Raw genomic sequence first — 23,151 nt, 5'->3', positions numbered from 1 at the left:
ACGTCTGCACTATATACCTCGTGAAGTATAAAAAGAGCAGTTTTACCTTGACCTGCTTCTGAAAGCCGTTATAACTGAAATGTATTATTACCGCACACGTTTATGGGAGACATTAACATTTGCCAATACCATATTTTCAGCCTTATTCCGATTCTGTATTTTCTGACAGTTTGATCAAGTCTATCAACTCCACCCATAAAATTGTACATTTGGTAGCAATGCGGCTGATGAACATCTACACGTTTATTATTGAACCATCTTTATAACTTGCCGACTGGGCGAAGCTCGCTTTCCGTTGAGGTGACAGTTTCGACATTGTTTTCGTTGTAACGTCCTAAAGTTATGTTGGAATTTGTATCGGTTACTTGATGGTAGGAGCCCAGTTTTTTTCATATTTTTTACATCTTTGATGGGAGCGTCTTCAACTCTGTTGGCTTTAAGAGTTCCAGTAGCATCGTGGCCAACTTTGCTGACTTCATCGATATGGTTATCCAAAAAATGAGATACCCCAATCTTGAGCAGAGTGACCATATTTTATGCCGAAAACGAATTGGCATGCCGTGAATATGCTGCTTGGTTCCCTGTTTTCCAAAATAAGGTATCCTCGATTCATCTATAGATAAATGTTTGTCTGCGGGAAAATACTTTAGCCATCATTCATCATATCCCATAAAGGCCTTACTTTCCCCAATTTTTCATCAGGAGAAATATGACCATCCCCACTTGCATGGAAACAACGTAGTAGTTCTTCGAACCCATTATGAGACATCCACACCTGGATGATGAGTATCTATACGTTGGTTCCAGTATAATCAGTACCAAGAAACACTATTAAAACCAGATAGGAGTAAAATACCGATAAAACTCTTATCTGCTTCAGTTGTAACTCTGAAGTTCATTTTTATACTCAGTTGAGCAGAGCTCACAGAGTATAATAACTTTGATTGGATAACGGTTGGTTGTAGAGGTATAAAGGAATCGAGATAGATATAGACTTCCATATATCAAAATCATCAGTATCGAAAAAAAATTTGATTGAGCCATGTCCGTCCGTCTGCCCGTTAACACGATAACTTGAGTAAATTTTGAGGTATCTTAATGAAATTTGGTATGTAAGTTCCTGGGCACTCATCTCAGATCGCTATCTAAAATGAAAGATATCGGACTATGACCACGCCCACTTTTTCGATATCGAAAATTTCGAAAAACCGAAAAAGTGCGACAATTCAATATCAAAGACGGATAAAGCGATGAAACTTGGTAGGTGAGTTGAACTTATGACGCAGAATAGAAAACTAATAAAATTTTTATTTAGTCAAATTTTAACAAAAAATTTAATATCTTTACTGTATACAGGTAAATTATGTCAACATTCAACTCCAGTAATGATATGGTGCAACAAAATACAAAAACAAAAGAAAATTTCAAAATGGGCGTTGTTCCGCCCTTTTTCATTTAATTTGTCAAGGATATTTTTAATGCCATAAGTCGAACAAAAATTTACCAATCTTTGTGAAATTTGTTAGTGGCTTAGGTTATAGGACGATAACCGTTTTCTATGAAAAAGGGCGAAATCGGTTGAAGCCACGCCCAGTTTTTATACACAGTGGACCGTCTGTCCTTCCTCTCGGCCGTTAACACGATAACTTGAACAAAAACCGACATATCTTTACTAAACTCACTTCACGTACTTATCTGAACTCACTTTATATTGGTATAAAAAACCAAAATCCGACTATGACCACGCCCACTTTTTCTATATCGAAAATTAAGAAAAATGAAAAAAAATGCCATACCTCTATACCAAATACAAAAAAGGGATGAAACATATCGTACAAAAAAATTATAGAGTCACCCCTGGTCCACCCTTGTGGCGATATTTGGAAAAGGCGTCCACCTATAGAACTAAGGCCCACTCCCTTTTAAAATACTCATTAACAACTTTCGTTTGGAACCCATATTGTACAAACGCATTCTAGAGTCAACCCTGGTCCACCTTTACGGCGATATCTGGAAAGGCGTCCACCTAAAGAACTAAGTCCACGCCCTTTTAAAATACTCATTAACACCTTTCATTTGATACCCATATCGTACAAACAAAGTCAAGAGTCACCCCTGGTCCACCTTTATGCCGATATCTCGAAAAGGCGTCTACCCATAGAACTAAGGCCCACTCCCTTTTAAAATACTCATTAACACCTTTTGTTTGACACCCTTATTGTACAAACGCATTCTAGAGTCAACCCTGGTCCACCTTTATAACGATATCGCGAAAAGGCGCTCACCTATAGAACTTAGGCCCACTTCCTTTTAAAAAGTCTCATTAACACCTTTCATGTGATACCCATATCGTACAAGCAAAGTCTAGAGTCACCCCTGGTCCACCTTTATGGCGATATCTCGAAAAGGTGACCACCTATAGAACTAAGGCCCACTCCCTTTTAAAATACTCATTAACACCTTTCGTTTGACACCCATATTGTACAAACGCATTCTAGAGTCACTTCTGGTCCACCTTTCTGGCGATATATCGAAAAGGCGTCCACCTATAGAACTAAGGCCCACTTCCTTTTAAAATACTGATTAACACCTTTCGTTTGACACCCATATTGTACAAACGCATTCTAGAGTCAACCCTGGTCCACCTTTATAGCGATATCTCGAAAAGGCGCTCACCTATAGAACTTAGGCCCACTTCCTTTTAAAAAGTCTCATTAGCACCTTTCATGTGATACCCATATCGTACAAACAAAGTCTAGAGTCACCCCTGGTCCACCTTTATGGCGATAACTCGAAAAGGCGACCACCTATAGAACTAAGGCAAACTCCCTTTTAAAATACTCATTAACACCTTTCGTTTGACACCCATATTGTACAAACGCATTCTAGAGTCAACCCTGCTCCACCTTTATAGCGATATCTCGAAAAGGCGCTCACCTATAGAACTTAGGCCCACTTCCTTTTAAAAAGTCTCATTAGCACCTTTCATGTGATACCCATATCGTAAAAACAAAAAGAGTCACCCCTGGTCCACCTTTATGCCGATATCTCGAAAAGGCGTCTACCCATAGAACTAAGGCCCACTCCCTTTTAAAATACTCATTAACACCTTTCGTTTGACACCCATATTGTACAAACGCATTCTAGAGTCAACCCTGGTCCACCTTTATAACGATATCTCGAAAAGGCGCTCACCTATAGAACTTAGGCCCACTTCCTTTTAAAAAGTCTCATTAGCACCTTTCATGTGATACCCATATCGTACAAACAAAGTCTAAAGTCACCCCTGGTCCACCTTTATGGCGATATCTCGAAAAGGCGACCACCTATAGAACTAAGGCCCACTCCCTTTTAAAATACTCATTAATACCTTCGTTTGATACCCATATTGTACAAACGCATTCTAGAGTCACTTCTGGAACACCTTTCTAGCGATATATCGAAAAGGCGTCCACCTATAGAACTAAGGCCCACTTCCTTTTAAAATACTCATTAACACCTTTCGTTTGACGCCCTTATTGTACAAACGCATTCTAGAGTCAACCCTGGTCCACCTTTATAACGATATCTCGAAAAGGCGCTCACCTATAGAACTTAGGCCCACTTCCTTTTAAAAAGTCTCATTATCACCTTTCATGTGATACCCATATCGTACAAACAAAGTCTAGAATCACCCCTGGTCCACCTTTATGGCGATATCGCGAAAAGGCGACCACCTATAGAACTAAGGCCCACTCCCTTTTAAAATACTCATTAACACCTTTCGTTTGATACCTATATCGTAAAAACAAAGTCAAGAGTCACCCCTGGTCCACCTTTATGCCGATATCTCGAAAAGGCGTCTACCCATAGAACTAAGGCCCACTCCCTTTTAAAATACTCATTAACACCTTTCGTTTGACACCCATATTGTACAAACACATTCTAGAGTCAACCCTGGTCCACCTTTATAACGATATCTCGAAAAGGCGCTCACCTATAGAACTAAGGCCCACTCCCTTTTAAAAAGTCTCATTAGCACCTTTCATGTGATACCCATATCATACAAACAAAGTCTAGAGTAACCCCTGGTCCACCTTTATGGCGATATCTCGAAAAGGCGACCACCTATAGAACTAAGGCCCACTCTCTTTTAAAATACTCATTAATACCTTCGTTTGATACCCATATTATACAAACGCATTCTAGAGTCACTTCTGGTCCACCTTTCTGGCGATATATCGAAAAGGCGTCCACCTATAGAACTAAGGTCCACTTCCTTTTAAAATACTCATTAACACCTTTCGTTTGACAGCCATATTGTACAAACGAATTCTAGAGTCAACCCTGGTCCACCTTTATAGCGATATCGCGAAAAGGCGCTCACCTATAGAACTTAGGCCCATTTCCTTTTAAAAAGTCTCATTAGCACCTTTCATGTGATACCCATATCGTACAAACAAAGCCTAGAGCCAGCCCTGGTCCACCTTTATGGCAATATCCCTAAATGGCGTCACCTATAGAACTGTGGCCCACTCCCTCTTAAAATACTCTTTAATACCTTCCATTTGATACAAATGTCATACAAACACTTTCCAGAGTTACCCTAGGTTCTTTTTACAACATGGTGATTTTCCCTTACTTTGTCTCCACAGCTCTCAACTGAGTATGTAATGTTCGGTTACAACCGAACTTAGCCTTTCTTACTTGTTGATTTTGCAATTGCATTCCTTTCTGTACTAGAACGTAGAAGTTCGTAAAACTTATCGTCAAAAAACATTTCGAAAAGCTCTAAGGGATTACTTTTATCGAACACAAATTCTGGTGGAACTGATTCTTTTTCTTGCCTTTATATGATATTTCACGCACCCTTATATGCCCAGCGCACCTTAATAACTCACTGCTCAGTTCACAATCCGTAATAATTTTTACGTAAAAATATTGTTACTGTGTATTTGTCACGGTAAAAACTTGTAAAAGGACACGCGGGTACCCCCGTTATGCGTTTGCGTGGTATTTTTATACTCAGTTGAGCAGAGCTCACAGAGTATATTAAGTTTGATTGGATAACGGTTGGTTGTACAGGTATGAAGGAATCGAGATAGATATAGACTTCCATATATCAAAATCATCAGGATCGAAAAAAAATTTGATTGAGCCACGTCCGTCCGTCCGCCCGTTAACACGATAACTTGAGTAAATTTTGAGGTATCTTGATGAAATTTGGTATGCAGGTTCCTGTGCACTCATATCAGATCTCTATTTAAAATGAACGATATCGGACTATACCCACGCCCACTTTTTCGATATCGAAAATATCGAAAAACCGAAAAAGTGCAATAATTCATTACCAAAGATAGATAAAGCGATGAAACTTGGTAAGTGAGTTGAACTTATAACGCAGAAAGAAAATTAGTAAAATTTTGGACAATGGGCGTGGCACCGCCCACTTTTAAAATAAGGTAATTTAAAACGAAGTACCTGCTATCATCGAGCAAAAAGTCAGCGCATATGCGCCTTGGCAACCATGCTACTGTTGGCAGCCATAATTTCGGAATAGTAAAAGACTTCGTTTATTTGGGAACCAGCATCAACACTAGCAACAACATCAGCACTGAAATCCAGCGAAGAATCAATCTTGCCAATAAATGCTACTTTGGACTAGGTAGGCAATTGAAAAGTAAAGTCCTCTCTCGGCGAAGGAAAATCATACTCTACAAGTCACTTATCGTACCCGTCCTGCTATATGGGGCAGAAGCATGGACCATGACAACAGCAGATGAAGCGGCTTTGGGAGTGTTCGAGAGAAAAGTTCTTCGAAAGATTTATGGACCTCTACGCGTTGGCGATGGCGAGTACCGAAGAAGATTTAATGATGAGCTGTACGAGCTATACGCAGACATCAACATAGTCCAGCGAATAAAACGCAGCGGCTGCGCTGGCTAGGCCATGTTATGCGAATGAAAGATGATGCTCCGGCCAAGAAAGTGTTTCTATCGGAACCCGCCTATGGAAGCAGAGGTAGAGGGCGGCCCCCACTCCGTTGGGAGGACCAGGCGGAAAACGATTTAAACTCCCTTGGTGTGACCAATTGCCGCCGGTTGGCGGAGCGAAGGAGCGACTGGCGCGCCTTGTTGGATGGCCATAACCGTTTAGACGGTTAAGCGCCAATTAAGTAAGTAAGTAAGTAATTTAAAACTTTTGCAAGCTGTAATTTGGCAGTCGTTGAAGATATCATGATGAAATTTGGCGGAAACGTTACTCTTATTACTATATGTATGCTTAATAAAAATTAGCAAAATCGGAGAACGACCACGCCCACTTTAAAAAAAAATTTTTTTGAAGTAAATTTGTCATAGCCAGGGTTTTTCCTACAAGTATGTTTAGTGCTGATTTGTTTGCTGCTTCGACAACCCACAATTTGTTTGTCCCACAATCTCCATCAACCTTTGCCCAGATGACTGCTTCGGATTTTGGTGGTATTTGCTGACTCTCTTCCACCAGCACTCGTTCACTGCTGTAGCCTCTCTCGTAGCTGAAATTAATTGGTACATCCATGTTTTTATATCGCATCGTCTTGCTTTGCATGTCGATCTTGATGCCCTGGTCGATTAAGAAGTCCACTCCAATTATAATTTCATGAACAATTTCTGCCACTATAAAATTGTGTATTACCATGACGTTCCCAATTGCGACTTCACATTCTACTTCTCCAATTACCTGGGTGTCCTCTCCCGTGGCTGTACGTAATCTTGCTCCAAGCAATGGTCTTATCTTTTTGTTGAATGATGGAATGAGATGCACCCATATCTACAGTCAGTAAACGCTCCTTTCCGTCCACATGTCATCCAACAGTAAGATTGATCGATGTTCTTCCAATCTGCGAGATAGAGATTATGGGGCATTCAATTGCGGGAGCCAGCTGTCGCCCCTTGCGGCTGACTCGCTTTAGTTTAACGATTGAGTGGATTTGGAGATTTGCTCGTCTCCTTCAGCTCTGCGTTTACGGCCACCCACATTGTTGGAACTATTGGAATTGCTGCTGCAATGTCGTGCAATATGACCTGGGTTGCCGCACTTGAAACATTTAATAACTCCGGCATTTTTCTGTTATGATCCCTTCAGTGCTTCCAAAATTGTGTCTACCCAATCTGGTCTTTCCACTTCCACACGATGAGCTTTGTATGCTGGTTTACTCAATAGTGAAGCCGTTTCCTGAGTCAATGCATGTGATACCGTTTCAGCAAATGACAGCTTTGGGTTTGCGTATGTAGCTCGCTTCGTTTCCACGTCCCATATGCCATTTATGAAACTCTGGATTTTTACCCTTTCAGTGTATTCCACGGGTGCGTCCGCATTTGCCAGATGAGCCAATCTTTCAATATCTGAAGCAAACTCCTGCAATGTCTCATTTGCTTTTTGGTAGCGGTTTTGCAACTCAATTTGGAATATCTGTTTTCTATGCTCGCTTCCATAACGTCGTTATACAGCAGCTATCAATGCTTCATAATTGTTCCGCTCTCCTTCGAGAATCGTCTGTAGGATTTCCGCTGCTGGCCCCTTCAATGTCACTAACAGTGCAGCAACTTTATCTTCCGCATTCCAGTTGTTCACTTCTGCGGCCTTCTCAAACTGTAGCTTGAAGACCTGGAAAGGAACAGAACCGTCAAAGGATGGAGTTTTTACCTTCGTATTACTCGCTGAATCAGCCGGCCGATTAAGTTGCAATTCCTGTATACGACCTCTCAACGCATCCACCTCTGCCTCGAATTTTTCTTCAAACTGCATTATTTTTTCGTCCATGCGCGCTTCGAGTTTTGATGATATACACGCCTCTTGTGCTTCTAGTTGTACTGTTATGCGTGTCTCTTGTTCTTTCAGTTGGGTTGCCATATATGTGTTTTGTTCTTCCAGCTGTGATGACATATTTGTGGATATTTGTGATGACATTTCTGTTATACGTGCCTCTTGTGCTTCAATCTTCGCTGTTATACGGTTCTCCTGCGATTCCAGCTGAGTTTCCATCTTGGATGTAATCTGTGTCGACATTTCTGAAATGTGTGCCTCCTGTGATTTTAGTTGGGATGATATTTGCGACGACATTGATGTTACTGTCGATGTTTGAGCAGCTATTGCAGCCAATATCATGTTAAAGTCTGTGCTCGTAACTGTCTGCGATGTTTCATTTTTCTCTTCAATTTTTGTTGTTGTCTCGTCCCCATCAGGATAAAAGACATACTCGTCCACATCAATTCCTTCTGCTTCCATTGCCTCTCGTAGCCGTGCCTGAAGTTCGAGTTTAACGCCGCTTGTATTCAATCCACGGCTCTCCAACTCCTTCTTCAGTTGCTGGATCTTCAATCCACTGAACTTTGCCATGTCCTTGTTGTCCTCCGGAATTTATTCAACAATTCCTCTTTTAACACCAATTGTAACGAATTTGCTGCAAATCCTCTTATTTGCCCTTTTGCTAGGTTCGTATCGCTAAACTGTTGAATAAATAACTCCAATATTGAATAATGGAAAAATGGCCTTTATTAAAATACTTCACAATAACACTCAAACGGTGCAACGAATAGCTTAATAACCAAACTGATAGCTTAAATGAAACTGACTTTCAAAATAATACTGCTATTGCTCGCTAGATATCGTCTTAGTCGTAACTGCTTGACAACTCAAATCAAACTGAATTCCAGCGCCTCTACATCTGCGGCCTTTTATACTCTCTGGTTTCCTCGTTCGCACCTTCTAGAACAGGGCCATTCAAAACTGAAAGTGCATCTGTATTAGTGAGAGCGCAATCGTCGCGATGATAGTGCGGGTGAATTGATTTTTCATTTAGTCGCTTGCTAGCAAGCAACGAGCTAACAACAAACATGTGTATCGCGCATAATTTTTCATACTATTTTGATACCGATCAGCCGATACCCATTACTGATGTAGCTACGCCAAGTGCCAAGCAGCGACTAACTCAATTAACGACGACAGAGCGAATCATATGCGTGTGAATTGAGAGGGCACAATTGTGCTATGAAATGAATGGCCCTGTTCTAGAATCTACTAGCATTGTCCATGAGCTCTCAAACTTCTTAGCTATAACTAAAATTGCACGATTTTATAGCTTCTCTCATACCCCATGCTTGTATGTGTGAGCGACACTTCCACAATTATAATTGCCTACATTTAGGAGCATCTCAAATAAGATGTCTGCATATGGTTGTGCCTTGCTTCTCAGCTGCGTGTACCTACATATGTGTGGACATAATGATTGAATTATTGATGTGAATGTTTGTAGTTTACAGTCTCTCGCGAAAACATATGCGTATAAGTAAATGCATCTGTGTGTGACATCTCTCGGCTGCCTTATATATGTGTATACATGATTTGATTATTGACGTAAATATCGCTTAGCATGGCCTTAGCATCGCTTTAGTGATGGTATAGCTTAGTGGTGCTAATATCCGTGACAATATTAAGTAGAAGAAAATGAAAAAGTTCTGCAGGGCGAAATAAAAAACCCTTGAAATTTTGACAGGTATTACATATATAAATAAATTAGCGGTATCCAACAGATGATGTTCTGGGTCACCCTGGTCCACATTTTGGTCGATATCACATATACAACTACCACCACTCCCTTTTAAAACTCTCATTAATACCTTTAATTTAATACCAATATCGTACAAACACATTCTAGAGTCACCACTGGTCCACCTTTATGGCGATATTTCGAAACGGCGTCCACCTATGGAACTAAGGATCACTCCCTTTTAAAATACTCATTAACACCTTTCATTTGATACCCATATCGTACAAACAAATTCTAGGGTCACCCCTGCTCCACCTTTATGGCGATATCTCGAAACGGCGTCCACCTATGGAACTAAGGATCACTCCCTTTTAAAATACTCATTAACACCTTTCTTTTGATACCCATATTGTACAAACAAATTCTAGAGTCACCACTGGTCCACCTTTATGGCGATATTTCGAAACGGCGTCCACCTATAGAACTAAGGTCCACTCCCTTTTAAAATACTCATTAACGCCTTTCGTTTGATACCCATATCGTACAAACAAATTCTAGGGTCACCCCTGCTCCACCTTTATGGAGATATCTCGAAACGGCGTCCACCTATGGAACTAAGGATTACTCCCTTTTAAAATACTCATTAACACCTTTCATTTGATACCCATATCGTACAAACAAATTCTAGGGTCACCCCTGCTCCACCTTTATGGCGATATCTCGAAACGGCGTCCACCTATGGAACTAAGGATCACTCCCTTTTAAAATACTCATTAACACCTTTCTTTTGATACCCATATTGTACAAACAAATTCTAGAGTCACCACTGGTCCACCTTTATGGCGATATTTCGAAACGGCGTCCACCTATAGAACTAAGGTCCACTCCCTTTTAAAATACTCATTAACGCCTTTCGTTTGATACCCATATCGTACAAACAAATTCTATGGTCACCCCTGGTCCATCTTTATGGCGATATCTCGAAACGGCGTCCACCTATGGAACTAAGGATCACTCCCTTTTAAAATACTCATTAACACCTTTCTTTTGATACCCATATTGTACAAACAAATTCTAGGGTCACCCCTGGTCCACCTTTATGGAGATATCTCGAAACGGCGTCCACCTATGGAACTAAGGATTACTCCCTTTTAAAATACTCATTAACACCTTTCATTTGATACCCATATCGTACAAACAAATTCTAGGGTCACCCCTGCTCCACCTTTATGGCGATATCTCGAAACGGCGTCCACCTATGGAACTAAGGATCACTCCCTTTTAAAATACTCATTAACACCTTTCTTTTGATACCCATATTGTACAAACAAATTCTAGAGTCACCCCTGGTCCACCTTTATGGAGATATCTCGAAACGGCGTCCACCTATGGAACTAAGGATCACTCCCTTTTAAAATACTCATTAACACCTTTCATTTGATACCCATATCGTACAAACAAATTCTAGAGTCACCCCTGGTCCACCTTTATGGCGATATCCCTAAATGGCGTCCACCTATAGAAATATGGCCCACTCCCTCATAAAATACTCTTTAATACCTTTCATTTGATACACATGTCATACAAATACATTCCAGGGTTTCCCTCGGTTCATTTTCCTACGTGGTTATTTTCCCTTATGATGTCACCATAGCTCTCAACTGAGTATGTAATGTTCGGTTACACCCGAACTTAACCTTCCTTACTAGTTTGGTTATGCGTTCTACGGGTACATATGTATATGTATGCTAATGTTTGTGAACTAAGGAGATTCAATCTACCTACATATATACCACTTCGCTGATTTTATTCAAACTTGCAGGATAGCTTCACAGAAAACCAGAGAGCTTTCTTTCCTGGAAGTGGTGGACCATGGACCGATCTATTCAAGAAATTCTATTCACCGTGCGATTTGCCTGAAATTTGGTGTTTAGGTATCCCTATGTCTAGATTAGTATTCACGATACTTTTGGGCGTCATTTCGGGATGCTTTTGAGGACTGTTTCGTGGTCCTCCCGGACCAGTTTGGGGGGTAATTTGAGGATAACCGTAGGAAAGCTTCTGAAATAATTTTGAGATAATTTTTGGGACTCTCTCAGGATCCTACCGGGGTAATTCAAGGACCACTTAGGGGTAATTTTGGGGTTATATATAGATATGCTCGGGGTCTTAATGGCGTAATTTGGGGGTAATTTCGCGCGATGAGTTTGGGAAGGCTCCAGGGGCCCTCCCAGGGTCATTTGGGGTCACTTGGGTGTCATTCCAGGATAACTTTAGGAACTCTGTTAGAATCCTCCCAGAGTAATTTGGGGTTCACTTCGAGGTCGTTGTAAGGTCACTTCATGCGCACTCTAATTTGGGGGTAATTTCGGGAACTTGTTAGGATTTTCCCGGGGTCATGCTATCATTATGCCATATTTAGTTCCTAACGCAATCTGTTCTTTTCTGCATATTACTTTTAGAAAATTATGTACATAGATGTTTTACAGCAGGTATCCCATGGTGGCTCCCATTTTAAATGATGCTTAAGTATTATAAATTCTCACGCGCTTATAAAAGTTCACACATATTTTTTTTTTTTGCTGTTGTACATATGCATACAGAGATATCCTATCAAATGGAGCTAGGCACTTTCAAAATGATTTAAAAGGGAAGTCTCGGCAACCGGTGAGTTAAATTTGTTTATATGGTTCGTTCATGGGATGAACATTTATGTGTTGATTCGACACATAAGGCTTATGCCATAAGAGTAATATATTGTAACTGTGACATAAAATGGAGCCTGTTGTAATTTATTAAGTTTTTCAGATAAGTGATTCATGCACAGAGTTCGGGAATTTATGTTTTGTTTAAAAATAGTCTTTCAAGGTTGTTTGATGTAACGTCTGGTGTGCGTCAGGGTAGTCATTTGGGTCCATTGCTTTTTACCTTGTTTATAAATGACTTACCACAAATTCTCATACATTCCCGAACTCTTATGTAGGCGGATGATGTTAAACTTTGTTACTCATACTTGCCTTCGGAGTCTAGTCTTGCCACATGGAGCTGCTACAGGCAGGCTTGGACTCATTTCAAATTTACTAGTTTTGAACTGCTCGAAATGCAAACTAATGACATTTCATCGAGTGAAGCCAAGTTTGACACTTTATACGCTAAACAGCACGCCTAAACGCACGAGAGTATATCTGTTGTAAATGATGTAGGCATTCTTTTTGATCCAAAACTGACTTCTAATATACATATTTCATCAATTGTAAGCAAAGCAACGAGTATACTGGGATTCGTAAGCGATGGGCTAACGAGTTTAATGATCCGTATCTGACTTAGACCCTCTACACATCGTTGACACGACCATTCTCAGAGTATTGTTCGCGTGTCTGGTGCCCAGGGTATCAAAACTTTATAAAGCGTATTGAGTCGGTACAGAAGCAATTCATAATATTTGCACTACGTGGTCTTAACTGGGATTCAAGTGTGCATTTGCCACCATATAGAAATAGGCTTCTCCTTATTAATCTGCCGACTTTAGAAAATCAAAGAACTTTACTCGGCGTAATGTTCATTCATAAGCTCATTATCAAATTTTGCTGTTAAATACAAATGAGTTCAGGTAGTTATTCTTCTTATTAAATCACAAATCGTATGACAGAACATACTATTTCAACTTTATCGAAAAAGTTAAATCAGCATTTTATTTTAAAAAGAATAAAACAAATTGAAAATTGTTTAAAGGATAAATTTAATTTTTTGTATACAAATATATATAAATCACTCGGCACTTACATACATATATACAAAATCACCTTCTAGATTATTTTTTATTAATCAATACTCTTATGAACCACATAACTTCTGGATCAGTTGCATTTGCATAAAGTTGCCGATGTACGTGGACGCCAAATAACGGAAATATTCCCACCGCACAAAGTTTTCCATCCACGACGCCCGGTATTCCAGAATGTCCATCACAACCTACATCGCCACCTGTAGCACAAAACAGCTGTTGGTATTTCCCACATTCCTTTGGTGATGTTATAGTTACGCCATATTTTACGAGTCTAAGAAGACGCGGGTTTTTCATTTGTGAAGACCATCCACTAACTTCCATCTTTGTGCCCACCAAAAGTTGATCATCGCAAAGTGGTATTGGCTCCACTCCATCGAAATCTTCAAAGGGTTTATTCAGTTTTATTCCAGCTATATACCTTAGATTAAATTTTGAATAATGTTGATAATAATCTTCCTTCACTCCGCGACGTGGTTCGCAGAAAGTTGCTGCATTACCTGCAACGGTGATTAAATTTAAATTTAAACCGTCCAGGCATTTCGCAGCTGTGATCACTATTTACATAGTCACTAAAGAACCAGCGCAATAATATTGTTCTTTGTAAAGTAATGCTACCAAATAACGTCGATCGTCAGTTTTTGAATTTATATGGGTCAAAACACAGCTCAGGACGACAACCAGGATTGCGATATGATTGTCAAAATTCATTTCAGTTCCTGAGTTTTACTGCTGCTTGTTAAGTATAAAGAAGTATAAAGTAACTAAAGCAAGAAATGTTTTGTGGGTGCTATTTATATACGGTGGTGAAGCTCGATAAAATTTTTGGGTGCAAGTGCACGGTTAAAAATCTGAGCCTAAATTTTCAACCATTCAACGGTTTAAAAACTTTTTGAAACATTTTGCTACTAAATTGGAAACCGCTCAGTTTACTACTGTGTTTTTTAGATTTATTCGATTTCAGTTTAAAACTTGTTTAAACAATAAGTTTATAAAATTAAAATAGTTTTAAGCAAAACCAAAAATGGTTCAAAAAATCTAAAAATACAAACTTGTAGTAACCTCTGGGTTTGAAACAAAAGCAAAAGGTTTTAAAAAACTAAAAATAGAAACTGGAATAGAAACGCCTGCTTTTAACACTTATCCTAAGAGTTTAAATTTGATACTGAAAATTCAAAAATAACAGATTTTTTTGTAGAAATAAAAAATACTGTAGGTAGAGCAACCCTTTAGGAAACATCTCCTGAACTAGTGCGTATCTATATATCTTTTACATGCTTCCAATTGGCGAATTTAACATGGCGATGTCGTAGTTTGTTTGAGTTGCATTAACTTTTCTTTAGTTCTGAACTAGATACATATTTCCACTTTGGAACTATGTAGTTGGTTTATTGGAACTATTTAGTTCCAAACTAGTGTAAAAATGAAAGCTTACTTGTTTTCTTGGTACTATTTCGTTGCTTCCGAACCGAAGAGGAATTCTAAATGCTGCTTCTAGTACGATATTAGAGCATTTATCGATATCTCCGAGCCAGTGGGAAAGTTTAGGCAAAGAAATCATAATCATAGTCGAAGTTGCTTAAAGGTGGTAGCAGTTTTTTTCAGAAAAAATATTTCTCAACTTAAATATGCAAAATAAGAACCCAAGCGGTCGATTTTATAACTGGGTAAAGTCTTATTCGTACCGAACTTGTACTTATTTGGCAAATTAGGTCTAGTTCCGACCCAGAAATTTGTATAACTAGTTACTGACTTAAAGGATACCAGGGAACCACCCAAATTTTTTTTTTTTTTATAACTTCATTTGTAGAATTCTCCAGTTGCAAATTGAAATCCAGCTCGATGCACTCACTTTCAGGAAGACCATTATAATCTATATAAGTATAAACAAAATTTGGTTTGATCATATGTCCAAAATGTTTCAGACTTAGGCTCAACTTTTTACCGTGTACCTGCGAAAATCTCAAACCACTTATTGATAAAAAAAAGGGCTGCCGTGATTTGGTGGGAGCGTGCTTCGTATACCACACCGAAGGTCCTGAGTTCAAGTGCCGGCCAAAGCAACATCAAAAATTGAGAACGAGTTTTTCAATTGGAAATAAAATATGTCCGAGCGCGGTCACCATCTGCAGTGATTTCGCATACACTCCAAGCGTATTGCTACTATGAAAAGCGTTTCAGTGAAGACGCATTTTCCTTGCATCAGCTTCCGTTTGGAATTGGCATAAAACATCTAGGCCCCGTTCGCCAATTCGTTGGGAAAATCAAAAGGGAGCAAGACGCAAATTCGAAAAGAAGTTCGGCCTAAATCTTCTCCGAGATAAATCGCGCCAAGCATTAATTAATTTGTTTTTCATTTTAATTTTTTATGGTTAATGCGTCAAGCGTAATACAAATTCTAAATCAGTTGAACAAACAGCTTTTGATCTGCCAAAATAACAAATTCAAGGTTGTTATGTTTATTATTTTGCTATTCTTTTTCAAAGGAAAATTTAAATGTACTTAATTGCTAGTTTCTATATTTGTACAGTTGAGTTGTGGTATTAAGTTCACTTAGGTTAAATGATACATGTATAATATGCCGTATTTTTAACACTTTCTACGTATATGGAACACCGGTGTCCCAAAAATATTTCCTTGTATAGCAAGAAAGCAAGCAATATTTTACTAGTTATACTCATCGTGCTTTGCACACAGAGTATATTAACTTTGATTGGATAACGGTTGGTTGTACAGGTATAAAAGAATCGAGATAGATATAGTCTTCCATATATCAAAATCATCAGGATCGAAAAAAAAATTGATTGAGCCATGTCCGTCCGTCCATCCGTCTGCCCGTTAACACGATAACTTGAGCAAATTTTGAGATATCTTAACCAAATTTGGTACACGAGCTTATCTGGACCCAGAATAGATTGGTATTGAAAATTAGCCAAATCTGAAGATAACCACGCCCACTTTTTATATATATAACATTTTGGAAAACACAAAAAACGTGATTATTTAGTAAATAATACACCTAGAATGTTGAAATTTGACGTGTGGGCTGATATTGAGACTCTTAATAAAAATTTTAAAAAGCTTTTTAAAATGGGCGTGGCACCACCCACTTGTGATAAAATAAATTTCGCAAATATTATTAATCATAAATCAAAAATCGTTAAACCTATCGTAACAAAATTCGGCAGCGAGGTTGCATTTACTGTAAGGAATGCTTTGAAGAAAAATTAACGAAATCGTCCTTAACCGATTTCGTTAATTTTTCTTCACGCCCACTTTTATATAAAAGATTTTTAAAAGGGTTGTGGACGAATAAAATAAGCCATGTCTTTGCAAAAAGGGCTTTATATCAATGGCATTTCATTTCCCAAGTGGATTTATAACAATAAATAGGAAAGATTTCAAATTTAAAAAAATGGGCGTGGCACCGCACCTTTTATGACTAAGCAATTTCCTATGTTTCGGGAGCCCTAACTCGAAGAAAAATTAACGGATCGTAATAAAATTGGGTACACAAATTATCCCTAAAGCAGAAAATATTTCTAGAAAAAATTGACGAGATCGGTTAAGGACCATGCCCACTTTTATATAAAAGATTTTTAAAAGGGCCGTCGACGAATAAAATAAGCTATATCTTAGCGAAAAAGAGCTTTGTGTCAATAAAATTTTACTTTCTAAATTGAATTATAGCATTAAATTGGAAAACACTAAAATTTTTGAAAATGGGTGTGGCACCGCCCCTTTTATGACTAAGCAATCTTCTATGTTTCGGGAGCCATAACTCGTAGAAAAATTAACATATCGTAATGAAATTGTGTACACATATTTTCCTTATAGCAGAAAATATTTCTAGTTAAAATCGACGGGATCGGTTAAGGACCACGGCAACTTTGATATAAAACAAGTTTAAAAGGGTCGTAGACTAGAATGATAAGTTATAACTTAGCAAAAAATAGTTTTGAGTGAATGATATTTCACTTATCAAGTTTTATTGTAAGAGGAAATGTGGAGAAATTTTTATTTTAAACGGCCGGTGCCACGTGTTATGAAGAAAATTAATTTATCTGAAAAGAAATGTACAGTTGAAGCTCACGCTGAGTATATAATGTTCAGTTACACCCGAAATTATCCACCTTTACTTGTTTTTATACTCAGCTGAGCAGGGATTAAGGATTAAGTGTCACACCACCTAGATGGGAGAGTCTCTACCTTGCCAGGGCGATGCATTCGGAGAGAATGTGAACCGGCGTTTCATCATCCAGCTCACAGAAACAGTTATACAGTTTGGCGTGTTTCTGCAGTGACGTCTGAATTTTTTAGTTTCGCCGTTACTTAAGGTTTCCCTGGCGTGTGCTTTTGTGGGCTCTGGACCATAGAATGCTGCTATAGCACCCTGCTTTGCTAGGTAATCTGCATGTATATTACCTTCTCGTCCCTGATGTCCGGAAACCAATCCTAACAAAGCCTTGTTTTTGGCTCCCAGGTTGTTAAGGACCACCACATCCACTAGCTTAGATGTGACTGTGTAAGACTGCAAGGCTCGCAGGGCAGCCTGGCTGTCCGACATAATGTAGATGCTCTTCGAGTTTAAGCCTCTTCGCAGACTTCCATTGCATGGATTTCTGCCAGTAATATGGTGGTGTAGCATACAAGTGGTATCGATTTCTTGAAGTTCGGCCCATAGATGCCAGCTCCCGTTCTTCCGTCATCGAATTTCGATCCATCCGTGAACCAGACCATTGAGTCAGGGCCATTATAGGGATTCCCTGTTTCCCAGTGGTTCCTGTCCACAATGGACACTTCAAAGTTCCGTAAGATTCTGAGCTTAGGGGACATTATGCACGCAGTTGTGTCCTATGAATTTTCTTATTACTTTCATATGCTCCAACATGTTTCCTGGCTTCAACTTCGAAATATTTTGAAGTCTTAGTGTGCCTAGTCTTGCCTCTTTCTCTATCAGAATAGGGAAGGGAGGTATTCCCACTAAAGCACTAAGTGCATCAGCAGGGGACGTTCTCATTGCACCCGTTATGCCAATGCAAACTAGTCGATGCAGTTTGCTTAGTTTTGCTGTTGCCGTTCTTTGCGTGGCTTTCTGCCACCAAACTAGGGAAGCATAGGTGACTATTGGCCTTACAACAGTATTAAATGTCCAGTAAACCATTTTTGGAGACATCCCGCATATTTTGCCGTAGAGTCGAGTACAGGCGAAGAAAGCTCTTGTTGATTTGTTTAGGATATCATCCAAATGAGCATTCCACGTGATGGTTCTATCAAGTGTGACCGCAGGTATTTTGCCTCCATTGAGAATTGTATTTTTCTTCCACTCAGGGATGGTTCGGGGATGGATGCTTTCCTTCTCTGGGTGGAAGGCACTACGACAGTTTTGGTAGGATTGATAGACTATCCTTTGGTATCCCACCACCTCTATATGATGCGAAGGGCTTGTTGCATGCGATCTCATATTGTTTCCTCGTGTATCCCTGTGATGCAAAAAATAGGTCATCTGCATACCCTTGTGAATCAAATCCCTTGGTTTTCATTAACTGAAGCAGGTCATCTATGACAAGGGTTCACAGAGCACACCTCCTTGTGGGCAACCTCTTGTGGCCGCGATTGATTCAGTTGTCCCTCCCAGTTCCAAATGGATTGTTCTACTCTTTAACATGGACAGCACCCATCGAATTATCATAGGGATTATGCCCTTGTCAATCATAGCTTGTTCGATTGCCTGATGTGTTGTGTTATCAAAAGCCTCTGATATGTCAGTAAATGCAATTTTTACCGTGAGGCTATGAATAGCTATCTCCGTGGATTTCCCTGGCTGGTAGGGAACTGATTCCTACAAAGAGGGAGTTTATTTAGATTGACCTCCCTGAAATGCTGATCTAAGATTTTCTCCATATCCTTTAGGAGAAACGAGCTCAGGCTTAACAGGGTACTACAACTATGAGAAATCGTTAATACAACAACAGCAACAACAACAACAACAAGCTAAGGCGCATACTGCGGGACGCCCTGTAGCGGAAAATGCAAGGAGCTACGAATGTTTTGAAGAAATTACAGGGTCTCAGAATGTTGAGATCTCAACCAGAACACCCCGTTCGATGCAACAATCCTTTGCATATGACACACTGGCATGAGTGCGACTGTCCTAAAAGTAGTTTCCGACACACGCATCTAACCATATCTCTTAACCAGGATTGAGTTCAACACCGTGAGGCGTGGCAATCGTCAGGACTCCCACTAAATGACGTTTCTACTTCAGAAATACCCACAAAAATACATAATATACAACGTGGTTGTATCAAATAGTTTCGAGATGGTCGGGTCATAATTGTGATATTTTCCCGATTAATATCCGATGAAGGACTATCGGAAGTGATAACCCCAGCGGGTTAGGGGGCTTAGAATATACTCGCGGTAGGTATGCCAGTCGTAAGATGGGACTAAAATACCAAATTGATTCAAGGGGTTGTGTAGCGCAACCCTATCAAGGGGTTGCCAGCGCAATATATAGCTTCTCCAACCCCGAGGCTCTGGCGACCCCAAACTCGTCATGGAGCTAGGAGGTGTGAGCCTAGCCATCAACATTGATAACACTCCCCAAGGCCTTCGGGGAATGTCTTTATCGCTACAAAAACAACAAAAGCAACGACAAAATCTCCCAAACATTTTGGGGAGTCTTGTGATCTCTACAAGAAGAGCACAATCCGGAGCACTTGAATGCACTTAAGAAACTTTTGCCTGCAGGCGGGCTTAGTTAACTTTGACATTATTCGTGGACCATTTTTTTCGGCTATGCATAAATAGGAAAAAAAGTCATCTGGCCATGGGGTTTTGATATTGATATTTTGATCAAATGTAATGAAATTTGGTTTTACTTACCTGTGTGGAGACGCGACATGCGCCTAACATCAAATGTAGACTCTCACGAACCTCAACTGAGTAATCTTGTAAAGCACTTACCATAGTCTCCAACTGCTCCTCACTCAAAATAATATGACGAGCAATAGCAATGAGCCTTTACATTGCTTTTATGCGCACATCTTTGATTTCGTCATTAAACATATCCACTAAAAAGTTAAGACATATTGCGGCAAAATCTGAATTAATTAACATTTAATGCTATAGGAGGCGTTTTGTCACAACTGGTCGATGGACAGGTGAAGGTAGTTGCATATTACAGCCGATCAATTGGAAAACTAGAGAGGAACTATTGCGTGATACGAAGAGAGTTGTTGGCATTGGTAGAGTGCATTAAACATTTTCACAAGTACCTCTACGGGCAGCGATTCCTCGTCAGGACAGATCACGCCATGTGGAAATCGCTTCTGCAGTTCCGTACTCCAGAAGGTCAGTTGGCACGGTGGATCGAGCGACTACAAAGCTATGACTATTCCACTGAGCATCGAAAGTATCCATGGGAATGCCGATGCAATGTCACGAAGACCATGTAATTTGGAATGCAAACACTGTTCGAAAGCTGAGGCTAAGGAAGACATCATAGATGTTCGGCTTATGACTATTAAGTGTTCGGATGGATGGGACATCGAACAACTAAGGAAGTGCCAGCTAGAAGATACAGACCTGTTACATGTTATGCAAGGGTTCGAAATAAACGAAAGACCCAATAGAGAGGAGATGTCAGCAGAGAGTCATATTGGGCCCAGTGAAATAGTTTACAATTGATATTGGTTGCCTTCATCGAATATGGGAGAGTGAGGACGGTCAATAAAAGAAGAAACTCATAGTTGTTCCCAGGAAAAAGATTCCTGACGTTCTCAGCGACCTACATAATGGTCCAAGTGAAGGTCATCTTGGATTCACGAAGACGCTTGAGAAAATTAAGCAGAGATTTTTATGGGTTCGTTGTCGTCAGTCAGTCACTGAGTGGATTGCCAACTGCGAGGTTTCCAGCAGAGCGAAAGGGCCCAAAACCCGAAGTCATGGCCAGATGAGCAATATAACTCAGGTGCACAATTTGAAAGGATCGCTATGGATGTCGCAGGTCCATTTCCTATTAGCTGCCGCGGAAACAAATATGTACTGGTGGTTATGGATTATTTCAGCAAATGGCCAGAGGTATACCCAATCCCAAATCAAAAAGCGGAAACAGTAGCAGATGTGTTAACAAACAATTAGGTTGTGAAGTATGGTGTATCAATGGAGTAACATTCTGACCAAGGCAGGTATTTTTAATCAGCTGTGTTCCAAGAAATGTGTATGACATTGGGCACACAAAAAGCTCGGACAACTGCATTGCATCCTCAGTCCGATGGTATGGTGGAACGATTCAATAGAACCTCGGAGGAGCACTTAGGAATAGTAGTGGACAAGTTCCGTAAAGAGTGGGATATACATATATCCTTATTCTTGATGGCTTACCGGTCGGCAGTGCATAAGACAATGGGCCAAACTCCCGCAAAGGTAATTTTTGGCAATGACTTTCGACTGTCAGCTGACTTGAAGTTTGGGATAGATGCCGATGCGGAAAGAAATGCCAGGAAATCCACTGATGTCTGGGAGGAAGAAATGAGAAAATTTCTCCACCTTGTAAGACAACGAACCAGGATTATGAAGAGACAACATGAAAGCCAGATATGATAAAGCAATTAATTCGGAGGGTTTTCTGGAAGGAGATTTGGTGCTGTTATATAACCCACAACGAAAAAAAGGTTTGCCCTCGAAATTTCAGTGTAACTGGGAGGGTCCATATAAAGTTGTACAACGGATCAATGATTTAGTTTACAGCATACAAACTATTGGCAAACAACGAAACAAAATGAAAGTAGTTCATTTGGAGAGGCTAGCAGCGTTTATATCGGAAAATTTGTCTGATCGGGACGAGCAGACTTAGGTGGAGGGCAGTGTGGCGAATATTAGCGTCACTGTGATGTAGTCAATAATCACAACAACAACAAAACGCAAGCAGCCACGCCTATGTACATGTACACAATAAAGCAAGCAGCCACGCTGATGTACAAGGCAACGAAGAATATTCAACACACATAACCAGCAGCTCGAAGCGAACAGATTATTTCACATACACATGTGTATTCAGAGGATGAGAGCCCAAGCTGTTACTCACACATACACACGCATAAACTACAGATATACAACATGTATATAACTAAATAACCAAGCATGAGATACAATTGTTCTAGAAGGCATGTTCGTGAAACGTCTAGGCCTTAGGAGAATTGAGCGAAGGAGGTAACCGGGAGTATAAAATCAGCGTAAACTGAGGAATCAGTTTGATTTAAACACGCTATTTGTGAAGTATAATTGTTATTGTGAAGTAATACTCCCAAAGTTGTCTAAATAAAGGCCATTTTGCAATACTGAATATTGGAGTTATTTATTCGACAGTTCAGTTATTCGAACGTTAACAGAAGGTGCAAAATAATCGGAATGCCCAAAAAAAATCGTTACAATATAAACACTTAAATTTTTATAAATTTTTCAATATAAAATTGTTTTGCTACCTTTTATATGCACTGGAAGATAGATACTCTTGGGGTTTTGAAGCCATATTTTACACTTGTTCACATAAATTTTAGCGATTGATTTTTTTAAATGGGGCACTGAATGAAAAGTATCATAGCCATCATAAGACGAAATATCATTTTCTTCAAATTGCCAAATATATGTATGATAAGTTCATGAACAAAACAAAATAATAACTCCATTAATTATAGCTTAATGTCTATGCAAATTTTTACTTAGGTTTTCCTGGAGGTCATGTCGGGCAAAATTCAATAAATTTCACAAACTTCTCACAAAAAAATACGCATTACAAACTGATTATACGGAACTACGAATATCTATATATATAAAAAGGAGTATACATTTTGAT

General features: G+C 39.5%; 1 protein-coding gene and 1 pseudogene across 6 annotated transcripts in view; both read right to left on the bottom strand.

The window, feature by feature from the left end:
- LOC137250411 (carboxypeptidase D) overlaps positions 1-23,151 on the bottom strand; it is a 346,211-nt gene that overhangs the window by 31,337 nt on the left and 291,723 nt on the right. The window lies entirely within an intron of this gene.
- Positions 261-20,264, bottom strand: LOC137248693 (piggyBac transposable element-derived protein 3-like; annotated as a pseudogene).

The sequence above is a fragment of the Eurosta solidaginis genome, chromosome 4, assembly GCF_040869045.1.
Source record: "Eurosta solidaginis isolate ZX-2024a chromosome 4, ASM4086904v1, whole genome shotgun sequence".
Classification (NCBI taxonomy): domain Eukaryota; kingdom Metazoa; phylum Arthropoda; class Insecta; order Diptera; family Tephritidae; genus Eurosta; species Eurosta solidaginis.
Note: the sequence above shows the minus strand (reverse complement) of the source record. Positions and strands in the feature narration are given on the sequence as shown.